The sequence below is a fragment of the Cebus imitator genome, unplaced genomic scaffold, assembly GCF_001604975.1.
Source record: "Cebus imitator isolate Cc_AM_T3 unplaced genomic scaffold, Cebus_imitator-1.0 Scaffold223, whole genome shotgun sequence".
Taxonomy (NCBI): domain Eukaryota; kingdom Metazoa; phylum Chordata; class Mammalia; order Primates; family Cebidae; genus Cebus; species Cebus imitator.
Window position 1 is genome coordinate 2,404,551 of NW_016107538.1, and position 11,448 is coordinate 2,415,998.

Below are 11,448 nucleotides of genomic sequence, written 5' to 3' on the forward strand. Positions count from 1 at the left end.
CATCCATCTTGCTGCAAAAAGCATGATTTTGTTCTTTTTAATGGCTATATAGTATTCCTTGGTGTACATGTACCACATTTGTTTTACCTAATCCACCATTGATGGGCACTCAGGTCTATTCCACGTCTTTGCTATTGTGAATAGGGCATGTGTCTTTTTGGTAGAACAATTTTTTTCCTTTGGGTATAATGTTGGGTTGAATGGTAATTCTATTTTTGGTTCTTTGAGAAATCTGCAAACTGTTTTCCATAGAGGCCGAACTAATTTATGTTCTCACTAGCAATGTATAAGCATTCCCTTTATTCCACAGACTGGCCAACATCTGCTACTTTTGACTTAATAATAGCCATTCTGACTGGTGTAAGATGGTATCTCGTTGGTTTTGACTAACATCTCTCTGATAATTAATGATGTTGAGTATTTTCTCATGTTTATTGGCCACTTGTACGTCTTCTCTTGATAAGTGTTTGTTCATGTCCTTTGCCCACTTTTTATGTGGTCGTTTGCTTTTTTCTTGTTGATTTGTTTATTAGCTCAAGTCTTAGTCGTTCGGGTCTCATCATCATCTTCCTCCAGCCCAGCTCTCCTCTCTACTTCCTCCCCTGGAACTCCTGACTAGAACCCTGAAAACAGCAAAGAGAAACATTTCCTGAACACTTGCTGCAAATCAAACACGATGCTAGACATGGACGATGCAGAGACACAGGCCAGCTGGCCACCACATGTCATTCATTCTAAGTAGCACTTTTGCTTTTTTTTAAAAAAATTTCAACATCTCTGAAATCAGGATATGTCTTACCACTCAATGGTCCATTGGCAGGTTCTTTTCTTTGTTAGAGATACATAAAATAATGATGTATTTTACAACCATGGCATCTTAGGCTTGTTGAAATATAATAGTTTCTCCCTTCAGGAGCTTAACAGTCTGCCTTCAGGGTGAGCAAGAGCACAGTAACAGCTAAGTCAGAGCACGCCCTGTGAGTCAGGGAAGGAGCACTTCCATCTAATTCAGAGCATCAGTGGGTTCTCCCTGATAGGGGAGGATCTCTACTAGAGCTTGAAGGATGAGTGGATTTTTCTCTTTTGGCCCTTGCTGTGTCGCTCAGGCTGGAGTGCAGTGGCACAATCATCGTTCATTGCAACCTCTATCTCTTGGGCTCAAGTGATCCTCTCACCTTGGCCTCCCAAAGTGCTGGGACTACAGGTGTGAGCCACTGTGCCCAGCCAGATGAGTGGAATTTTAATAGACAGAGAAAGTGTGGAAGGGCATTTTACTCTCAGGGATCTGTATAAGCAAAGACCAAGAAACTCGCAAAGGTGCGGCTGGTAGGAACGACCACTTGGAAAGAAGTTGTAGTCAGTGCTGATATTCAGCACTCCTTGCTGTGAATTTTCCAAAGTATTGCCTGACTGTTGTAACCAGCAGCTGCTCCAGGCCTCCCAAGTGCATCCTGTCATGTGGGCTACCCCTTAGCACTTCCCCTTGGTCCCGCAACTATGGGGTTCATGTGGACTGAGGCCAGAGCCTCCAGGTCCCTCTGATTGGTTGGTTGGTGCCAGGCTCTTCCCTCTGTTAGAGGCTGTGCTTATTACTCTGGTTGGAGAACAACCCTGGGGGCTGATATAGCAAGAAAACCTCCCTGAAGCCAGATCAGAGAATGACAGACAGGCACTGTGGGCCAGGACCCTGGCTGCCAAATCTTTAAAATTGTGCCCTTTCACATTTGCATCCTCAGTAACTGTGTATTTATTTATTAATGTAAACAGCTATTACTGTGCCGTTATGTAAATCTAAAACATGTCCCAGAATAGAAGTTTAAAAATGAGATAAAAACAAATAGAAATTGAAGTCAGAGCATTTTCTGTCCCCAGTGCAGTGACTTATCAGGGTCTCTTCCCCTGGCAAGTGCCCCCCAGCTTACCAGGGCACTGTCTAGACAAATATTTACAGACCACAAATATTTCCAAAGGCACTGAGCTTGTCTATGAGAAGCTGGGGCTGCCGTGAAGTTACCCTTCATGTTAGAGGCATGAGGAACACAGGGAAGGAAATAGCAATAAGAGACAAGACCAAGAAGTAGGTCCAGAAATACCCAGAAAGATTTTTAAACATGAAAACCATACCTTGGCCTGTGCTCGTTTATAAGCTATTAGTGGGTCACTTTCCTGGTCCCAGAGCAGCACGGCATGCACAATGTGAATGTGTGACTCATTTAAGGTGGTGGAGCTTTGGGTATGGTGAGAAGCACCAGGGAAGCCACAGGGAGGGGAGCGAGGGCATGTGAACCTCAAGGGGAGAGCGATTGGAACTTGGGACTCCCCAGTCCCCTGAGGAACAGGGGGTCACTCCTGGCCACATGGGAGCAGAGCATGTGAGCACCTGCAGGACCAGAGCGGGATGCTGCCTACCTTGGACCATTTTGGCCAGGCAGTTACATGGGGTCTGGGTGGAGAGCCTCAGCCTGTGATGTCTCTCCATTCCTTCTAGAGGTCTTTGGGGACAGGACAAAAACCACAGCAGCCCAGCTCTGCTTTTCCTTCCTTTCTCATCTCCAATGAGGGGTAAGTGGAGTGGCTGTTACAGGGAGGTGGGCAAGAGAATCACAGTACCCCAGGGTCAGGTGACGGGCTTGGAGCTGGTCCCCACCAACTCAGAGATGCCTTCATCCCAGCAGAGGAGTGCCTCCTAGGGATGCAGTCAGTCCACGGGACATGTGTGCAGCTTGGGCTCTGGGCTGATCTGACTGAATGGTCAGACCACAGATATTTCCAAAGGTCCTGAGTCTGTCTGTTTCAAGAGATGGTTCTCCTTCCCTGGCTGGTAACTAACACTTAATAAACATTATAACGTGGCAGCCACTGTGCTAACACTTTCACCTACAAATTCATTTACTCCTCACATGAACTCTAAAGGAGTGGTCCTTTTTTTTATCCCCACTTTACAGATAAGAAGATGGGGGCATAACAGGATAAAGACTTTCTTTTTTCTTATTGAGTTTTTATATAATAATCATAAACTTAACTCTGCAATCCAGCTAGGCATGGAAGGGAGCAAGGAAAACAAGGAACCCAAAGGAAACTGAGCAAGGACGCGAAGATTCTAGGATACTGCGAGCAAATGGGGTGGAGTAGCGCTCTCCTGAGCTATGGAAGAAATGCTTTGGTGATTAAGGTAAAACACAAGTTGGGGCCATGCGCGGTGGCTCGCTCCTGTAATCCCAGCACTTTGGGAGACCGAGGTGGGCAGATCACGAGATCCGTCAAGAGATTGAGACCATCCTGGCCAACATGGTGAAACCCCATCTCAACTAAAAACAAAAAATTAGCTGGACTTGGTGGCACATGCTTGTAGTCCCAGCGACTCAGGAGTGTGAGGCAGTAGAATTGCTTGAACCCGGAAGGTGGAGGTTGCAGTGAGCCGAGATTGCGCACTGCACTCCAGCCTGGCAACAGAGTGAGACTCCGTCTCAAAACAAACAGACAAACAAACAAAAAACCCCAAAACAACAACAACAACAAAACACATACAAGTCAAACTTTAATTAGAATTATCCACAGTGAGCAATGGTGATCGTCTTGCTGGTCTTGCCATTCCTGGACCTAAAGCGCTCCACGGTGTCCACAATAGCCATGCCTTCTCTCACCTTGCCAGAGACCACATGCCTCCCGTCCAACCACTCAGTCTTGGGAGTGCAGATGAAAAACGGAGAACCATTTGTGTCTGGTCTAGTATTTGCCATGGACAAGATGCCAGGACCTGTATGTTTTAGGATGAAGTTCTCATCATCAAATTTCTCCCTGTAGATGGACTTGCCACGAGCGCCATTATAACATGTAAAGTCACTGCCCTGACAAACTCTGGCATAATTCTGTGAAAGCAGGAGCCCTTATAACCAAATCCTTTCTCTCCAGTGCTCAGAGCATGAAAGTTTTCTGCTGTCTTTGGAAACTTGTCTGCAAACGGCTCGAAGGAGACATGGCCCAAGGGCTCATGATCGGTGGCGGTGTCGAAGGACATGGTGGGGTTGACCATGGCTGATAGTATGGGGCTCCCAGCAGCGGTGACCTCTGCAAAAGTCAAGACTTTCTTGAGTTATACAGGAAGGAAGTGACAGTGCTGGGATCTGAACCCAGGAATGTCTTGATCTAGAATCTGTGCTCTAAACCACTAGCATCACTGCCTGAGACTGCTGGGAGAATTGACATGCGCTCCACAGTGTACTGTAGGTCTGCACTAATAAACTCCCAGTCCGCCCACCGGCTCATCAGCAGCAACTTGGACCAATGATTTTCATGCATCTTGGAAAGACACATAGTCCAGATTTTTTCTAAAAACTGACATGGACTTTTTTTTTTTTTCCTCTGGCCTCCTTTGTTTTGCTGAACAGGTTTGCTTTAAATATTAAAGGGAAAAAAGTCTAGGACGATAGCTCCACGTCTGCCTTCATTACCACTACCTCGTCAGTGCTGAGAACACACAGGCATTGAATGTGTCATCAGTATGTAACTGGGGGTCCTTGTGGCCTGCGCTATGCATGATGTGGGCTCAAAGAAACGCAGTTTTATTGGACCCTCTTCTTTTTCCAGAAGAGCAATGATAAGTACCTTCCAATTTTTAGTTCCTCAAGAAACCCCTAAAGATCAGAGGGAGGCGAGGAATTATCTTCTGGATGCACCAGAAATCACCTTAAAAACCTCATCCTACGTGGAGCACAGTGGCTCACAGCTGTAATCCTAGCACTTTGGGGGGTTGAAGAGAGAGGGTCCCTTGAGCCTGGGAGCTTGAGACCAATCTGGACAAAACAGTGAAACCTGGCTCTACAAAAAACTTTAAAAATGAGCTGGGCATGGATATATGTGCCTGTAGTCCCAGCTATTTGGGAGGCTGAGGTGGGAGGATCGCTTAAGCCCAGGAGATTTTGGCTTCAGTGAGCTGTGATCGCACCATGGCACTCCAGCCCGGGCCACAGCGTGAGACCCTGTCTCTTAAATTGTCCTTATTGAAGTGATTGTCAGTATGCTCCACGTTACTGCAGCCGATTTCCAAAACTGTCATCTTCCGTGCGCTCAGCTCTTACTAAACCCCTCCAAAGCTCAGCTCTTCTCTTCCAGCAGCTCCTTGTGTTTATGTTCTTATCCAAGTAAATCTTGGCCTTGTCCAAAGCCAAAGTCCCATGATCATGACTCCAATTCTGCCTCTCTTCTGGCCACTGCCTCTGTGTTGCCAAACCCAAGGGACAAATTGGCAAAGACAAAGGTGGCTCTAAGAGGCAGGGCTCCCTCTTAGAGAAAGGGTGTGAAAACCCACACATCACAAAGTCTTGTTCCAGTTGAAAATGCAGGACTAGGCTGGGCGTGGTGGCTCACGCCTGTAATCCCAGAACTTTGGGAGACCAAGGCGGGTGGATCACGAGGTCAGGAGTTAGAGACTGGCCTGGCCAACATGAAACCCCGTCTGTACTAAAAATACAAAAATTAGCTGGGCGTGATGGCACGCACCTGTCGTCTCAGCTACTCAGGAGGCTGAGGCAGGAGAATCACTTGAACCCAGGAGGTGGAGGTTGCAGTGAGCCAAGATCGCGCCGTCACACTCCAGCGTGGACGACAGAGTGAGATTCCGTCTCAAAAATAAAAAAAAAATAATAAAAAAAATAAAAACTGCAGTAATATAAAGCCCAGTACCAGAAGCTTCCCATTTTTTGGGCCTAAGCCCCTGGTTCCTGGGCTGTTTCGGGGGTGACGGCCCAGGGCCTGGAGGTGTTTCAGAATCCTCAGGCCTGATTTGGTGGACAGGACCATGTTCAGCGGAAATGTGGAGACAGTCAGGGCTACACGCTTGCTCTCAGGAGACAGGGGTCTTTTTTCTGAGTGTCCCTGAGAAACCATCCTTAGGTTTGGTGCTACTCATGGGGTTGTGCCTAGCTCCCTGGCTTTGGAACTTCATTCACTTCCCCCTACCCTTCCCAACCCTTCCCTTCCCCCTTCCAATAGACTGAGAACCTCTCCTAGAACCCTACCATAACTCACCATCCTATAAGAGCTTCCTTCTGTTTGGGATAGAACTTCGATGGTGTGCATGCTAGCCGTGAAAAGTCTCACTGTGGCCTTTTCCTAACCATAACAACCATTTATTTCCATTTGCTCCATTTCCCCCTTCTCTACCTATTAGATTTCACCAAACCATAAACTTACACGTTAACTTGCACAGAATCTTCTGCTAGCTGATTTTGGTGAACACATAACTGAATGCAAAAATCTCCATCCTTCAAAGAATTTGACATTCTAATGTCACCAATTTTTTGACATTCTAATGCCAGCAACTCTTTTTAAAGTTGAAATAAAACATAATGAGGCAGCAAAAGGAGGCCAAGAGGGTCCTGCACGTGCCCCCGCAATGTTCAGTCACTTCACTGTTCCTGTCTAAGGACTGAAGTGTTCTAAAGCATGTCACCTTTTGCCTCAAGGACTTTTTTTTGGAGACATGGTCTTGCTCTGTCGTCCAGGCTGGAGTGCAGTGGCGTGGTCACAGCTCACTGCATCTCCCACCTCAGCCTCTCAAGTAGCTGGGACCACAGGCGTGCACCACCACACCCGGCTAATTTATTTTTATTTTATTTTTTGTTGAGTGAGGGTCTTGCTACATTGCCCAGGCTGGTCTCAAACTCTTGAGCTCAAGAGATCTTCCCGCTTCTGCCTCCCAAAGCCCTGGGATCACAGGCGGGAGTTGCAGCTTGGGCCATCCCTCGAGGACGTTTCATCAGATAGTCATTAATTCTTTCCCGAGATCCCTGATCGAACTCTTCACAGGCAACCTGCGCCCCACCTTAGTCCTCCGCGTCTCCGTGCGGGTCCAGGCAGCTGCCAACAGATGGCGCCCGTCCGCCTATTTCTCTCCCTGCGGCTTTGGGGCCTGGAGGGGAGGCGGGGAGACTCCCAAAGGCAGAGCAACTGCTGAGGCCGGGCCAACATTTCTTCCGGCATGTGGAATGCATTAAAAACAACCCACAAATCTGAAGCTCCTCTTCTTGGGAGCTTGAAAAACTAAGGGGAAAAGGGCGGAGGAGAGGCAGCAGCGCGGTCCCCGCAAGGTTCTCCTCCCTGCGCGGTCTGAGTAGCCCCCAGCGCGCCTGCCCTGCGGGGCAGGGCCACGTGGCCTGGAGGAAGGACGCGGTGAGCCAGAGGGTTCCAGACAAAGGAGGGGATCCCCAGGGCTCCGGGCCAGGCAGTCCCTCTTTTACTAGCACCACAGTCCCTCCTAGGCGGGGACCAAGAGGGAAGGGGTGGAGGCCTCCACCTTCTTCTCTGCGTGTGGCTGTGTCCCTTTACAGAATGACAGGCCCTTACTTCCGAGGGCGGGGACTAATGGGTAAGGCTTAGCAAGTCCAATTCCAGAAACTATCTATGTTTTTTTTCAGTCACCCTCTTGGGCCCTGCCCTTCCCCTCAACCCCCATTTAATGTCATCTTTTATCTTTTTCTGGGCCTTCGTAGTGAAAAGTGCTTTTAAAGGTTGACCCGTTTTACTACGTAGTGCCTAACAGGCTGGGTGATCACGCCCTTGAAGGAGGTCACAGTGGGAAGGACACGGAGAGGGATGGGGGAGGAGGCCCCTGAGCTCCCTCTGGGCTGTGCCTCAGTGGTGATCCCTCTTTGGCTTGGGGAGTGAGGTCTGGTTCTCCCTCCTTCTCTTGGGACCAGTGGCTGCCTTCATGGCTGAGGAGGGAGGGGATCTGGCCTTGTGCAGCTCTGCCCACTGAGAGGTCACATCTGTTCTCTAGCTGGGTGGTGGCTCACTAAATCTGGTCAGTTTATACTTTTTCACCGAAATCACATGATTTCCACTTCAGTTCCACTACCGCTGGCTGCCCCACTGTGGACAGCCTCATTAAACTCCCTTGCTCCTGAAGGCAGTCTTTCAATGGAAATGTGTGACAGAAAAGACTCAGAGCTACCAGGCCAGGCCCAGCTGACTTACTGCAGTTAGGGTCTGTTATGCCTCACTTTCCCCAGGGACTCTCTGAGGAGTGGCTATTAGTCCCACAGCTTCTGGGTGCATACTGTGGCCGGTCCCACAAATGTGAGGTTCTCTTCTCTCCTCAGTGAGTCATTGGGTGAAACAGAACTCTTGTTAATAGGTCACCAAGTCAAAGTTTGGGAAGGTGGGCATTGTGAATATGGGATTAAATAATGTCCAAGTAGTTAGAATGAACTTCAAGAGAAATAGAGAAGAAAAGGATCTAATGGTCATAGTGAATCCCAAGTTGAAATGAGTCAACGGGCAGGGACAGTGATGAATAGGAAGGGACAGTGGGAAAATCTGGACACAAATGCTTTAGCTACATCCTGTACCTTCTCACTGTTATTAGAGGATACTTCATTCTTGTTCTAAGAAATATAAGGGAAATACTTATTCTAGGCTCAACAAGTTATAAATTCCTTAAGGGCAGAAATCTTTTGCAGCTCTCACAAGGTTTAGAAATTAATAATTGCTTATGTACTTAAGAGTTTGCAGACTGGGTGCGGTGGCTCATGCCTGTAATCCCAGCACTTTGGGAGGCTGAGGAGGGTGGATCACATCAGGAGTTCGAGACCAGCCTGGCCAACATGGGGAAACCCCGTCTTTACTAAAAATACAGAAATTAACCAGATGTGGTAGGCATGCACCTGTAATCCCAGATACTCGGGAGGCTGAGGCAGAAGAATCGCTTGAACCTGGGAGGTGGAGATTACAGTGAGCCAAGATCATGCCATTGTACTCCAGCTATGAGCGACAGAGCAAGACTCCGTCTCGGCTGGCGGGTGGGGGAAGAGTTTATAAGACATTTTCACACATGATAATTTTTCAGTAAATTCTTAGTGAAAGAATGAATAAATAAATTATAGAATAAAAACTATTTCACAAGTTCAAAGAGGTCAAATAGTAAGTCTACCATAATAATCTAGTGCATGGCCTGAATTGTCAAACCTTCCATGGCTGAGACCACTCACTTCCCCTCTTTATTTTCTTTCCATGTAACCTACCACTCCTTGGCTTATATAATTTTTCTCTCCTCCTGATGAGGCAGAGCGAGGTGTTAATAGCTGGGATTTGGAGTCAGGCAAGTCCTAGGTTCGAATCCCAGTTGCTTCAGTGATCTTGACCAAGTCTCTTATGTTCTTTGTGCAGCAGTTCTATTGTCTATTCAAGGGTGGCGGGGGTGGGCTCTCCTGGGACAGCTATAAGGGCTAAGTGGGATATGGGGGTGACAGAGCCTTGCAAAGTATTCCAGGGTGGGCCAGTCATATTCCATAATATACTGCATGGCTTAGCACTTTCTGCCCATTACATCTAGTGCAAACTGATTAAAACAGGTGGTAACATGCCGGATTGGTAAATAGGACAATTAAAAAAAAATCAGAATAGAAGCAGAGAAGGCATGCAGCTCCTTCTTTCCTGGGGCCGGATCCCTGAACAAGATGTGGGCTCCGACCAGCAGAGAGGGAGAGTTGACAGCCACCACAGTAGGGAAGCTCTGTGATGAGGTTAGGGTGACCTCTGTGATGTTCACAGGCAGCCTTTCACGTGGCAGAGACAGGCCTCTCATTTGTGAAAGGAGACCCCTGGGCCACCTGCATCTCTGAGTGCAAATTACAACCCCACATGTCCTAGAGGAAGATTTGTCATCCAGCCACCTGGAAAAAAGACTCAGCAGTGTTGAAGTGAAGACACACAGAACTACCCAGAATTTCCTTGGGGGCTTGAGTCATCAGATTTCTGAGCTACTTTTACTGTGGGGAAACTGAGGCACTGAGTGATTTGCTGGAGGTCAAAGTTATGGCGGGAGCAACACAGGAGTGCGTGACCTGATAGTTTGTTTTCTTACCCATGGACAGACTCTGATCACGTTCCAAGGGGAGCCAGAACCGAGGTTGTTCAGCCACTGGCTTAGAATATGATGTGGTGACAGTGGGGACAGTACCCTGGAAACACCCACTGAGAGTTTTTCTACCTGGGTAAATTAGGTCCATTTGGTGTGGAGACCAGGATAGGGTGGACTCCTTAGAATGCCCAAGGGGCTAGGGCATCAGAAGGGCCAGCGTGAGTCTGGAGGACCCAGCACGCCACAGGGGCTGTTGCAATGCTGGTGACACTCAGACCTTGTTGCCAGGGCAGGCAAGTAGCTGAGCTTGTCCTGGGGGTGCAACAGGCATGAGCTCTGGGAGCAGCTGGGATGTGGGCACGCCATGACCACCTCTGTTGGGCTAACTTCTTACCAGTTGTCATTCCAAGTTTAATCAAGGACAGGGACCAGCGTGAAAGGGGCTCCCCTGGGCATCGGGCACTACCTGGGCTCTCTGAGTCCTCCACATGGCACTTGCTTCCTGCATGGCATGGCTGAGCTCCAACAGCTTGACTCTGCAAGCTCACTTTTCTTCACCCCTATTACCTCGTGCCAGCCCTCCTATTCCTGTCTGGCTCTGCTCTCCCTGTGCAGCCCCACTCATGGCACCCACCCACCTCGGCCCCAGCCTGCCACTCTCCTGCCCTGTCTCTACCTGGCGTGGAAAGCCTGCCGAGCTGGGAGTTATTCTCGCATTTTCCCTCTAGGCTCAGCACAATATAGTGATGCACAGCACAGACTCGGGAGCCAGTGATGGATGTCAAATTCCGTAGCTGATGCTGTGTGATTTGGGATAAGTTACAGTCTCTCTGGGCTTCAGTTTCATTTCTTTGTCTGGAAAATGGGGATAATAATAGCATCTACATCACTGAGTTTTTGTTGGGTTAAATGAGTCAATGCATGTGAACTGCTTAGTTGGTGCTGGACACAGGGTAAATGCTCAGTAATGTTAGCTATTATTAACATCTTCTCATCTGACCCTAAATCTGTTCTCCTCAGGGAGTTCTGCTCTGTGGGAGAGGAATGGGGGTTAACAGGGTCAGTCTGTGCCTAGTCTTCCAGGCTAATAGTTTCCAAATGGGAAACCCTGCAGGGTGCTCAAAAAATCTTCTGGGATATGGAGAGACTTGAATTTCTGTGTTAGAGTTTGCTATGTATTCACCAAACCTCACTGCCTTTTCCTCCCAAGCACAAGCTTGACTACGTTTCCCAGCCTCCCTTGCTGGGACCACATGACTGTCTTTGGATGAATGGAGTCAGGGCAGTCATGCTACCATAGTGCTGCCCCTTCCAGGTCTAGGTCTTAAGTTTTCTTACACCGTGCAGGCCTCAAGTCTTCCTCTGTTTCTCCATTCTCTGGTTAAATGAAGAAGATTCCAAGGCCTTAGAGGATGGAAAAGCCATGAGATGGAAAGATCCTGCATCTTCAAATGAATGCAAGGGGCCAACACCCTTTCTACCAATCCCAACACGAGAAAGAAAGAAACTTTATTTTGCCAAGCCACTGAAATTTGGGAGATATATTTGTTATAGTGATTTACCTTGTGCCATGTCAACTTCTATTCAAA

General features: G+C 48.1%; 1 pseudogene; it reads right to left on the reverse strand.

Annotated features, from left to right (window-relative positions):
• Positions 1-3,548: 3,548 nt before the first annotated feature.
• On the reverse strand, positions 3,549-4,033 carry LOC108281304 (annotated as a pseudogene).
• Between the last annotated feature and the right edge of the window lie 7,415 nt (positions 4,034-11,448).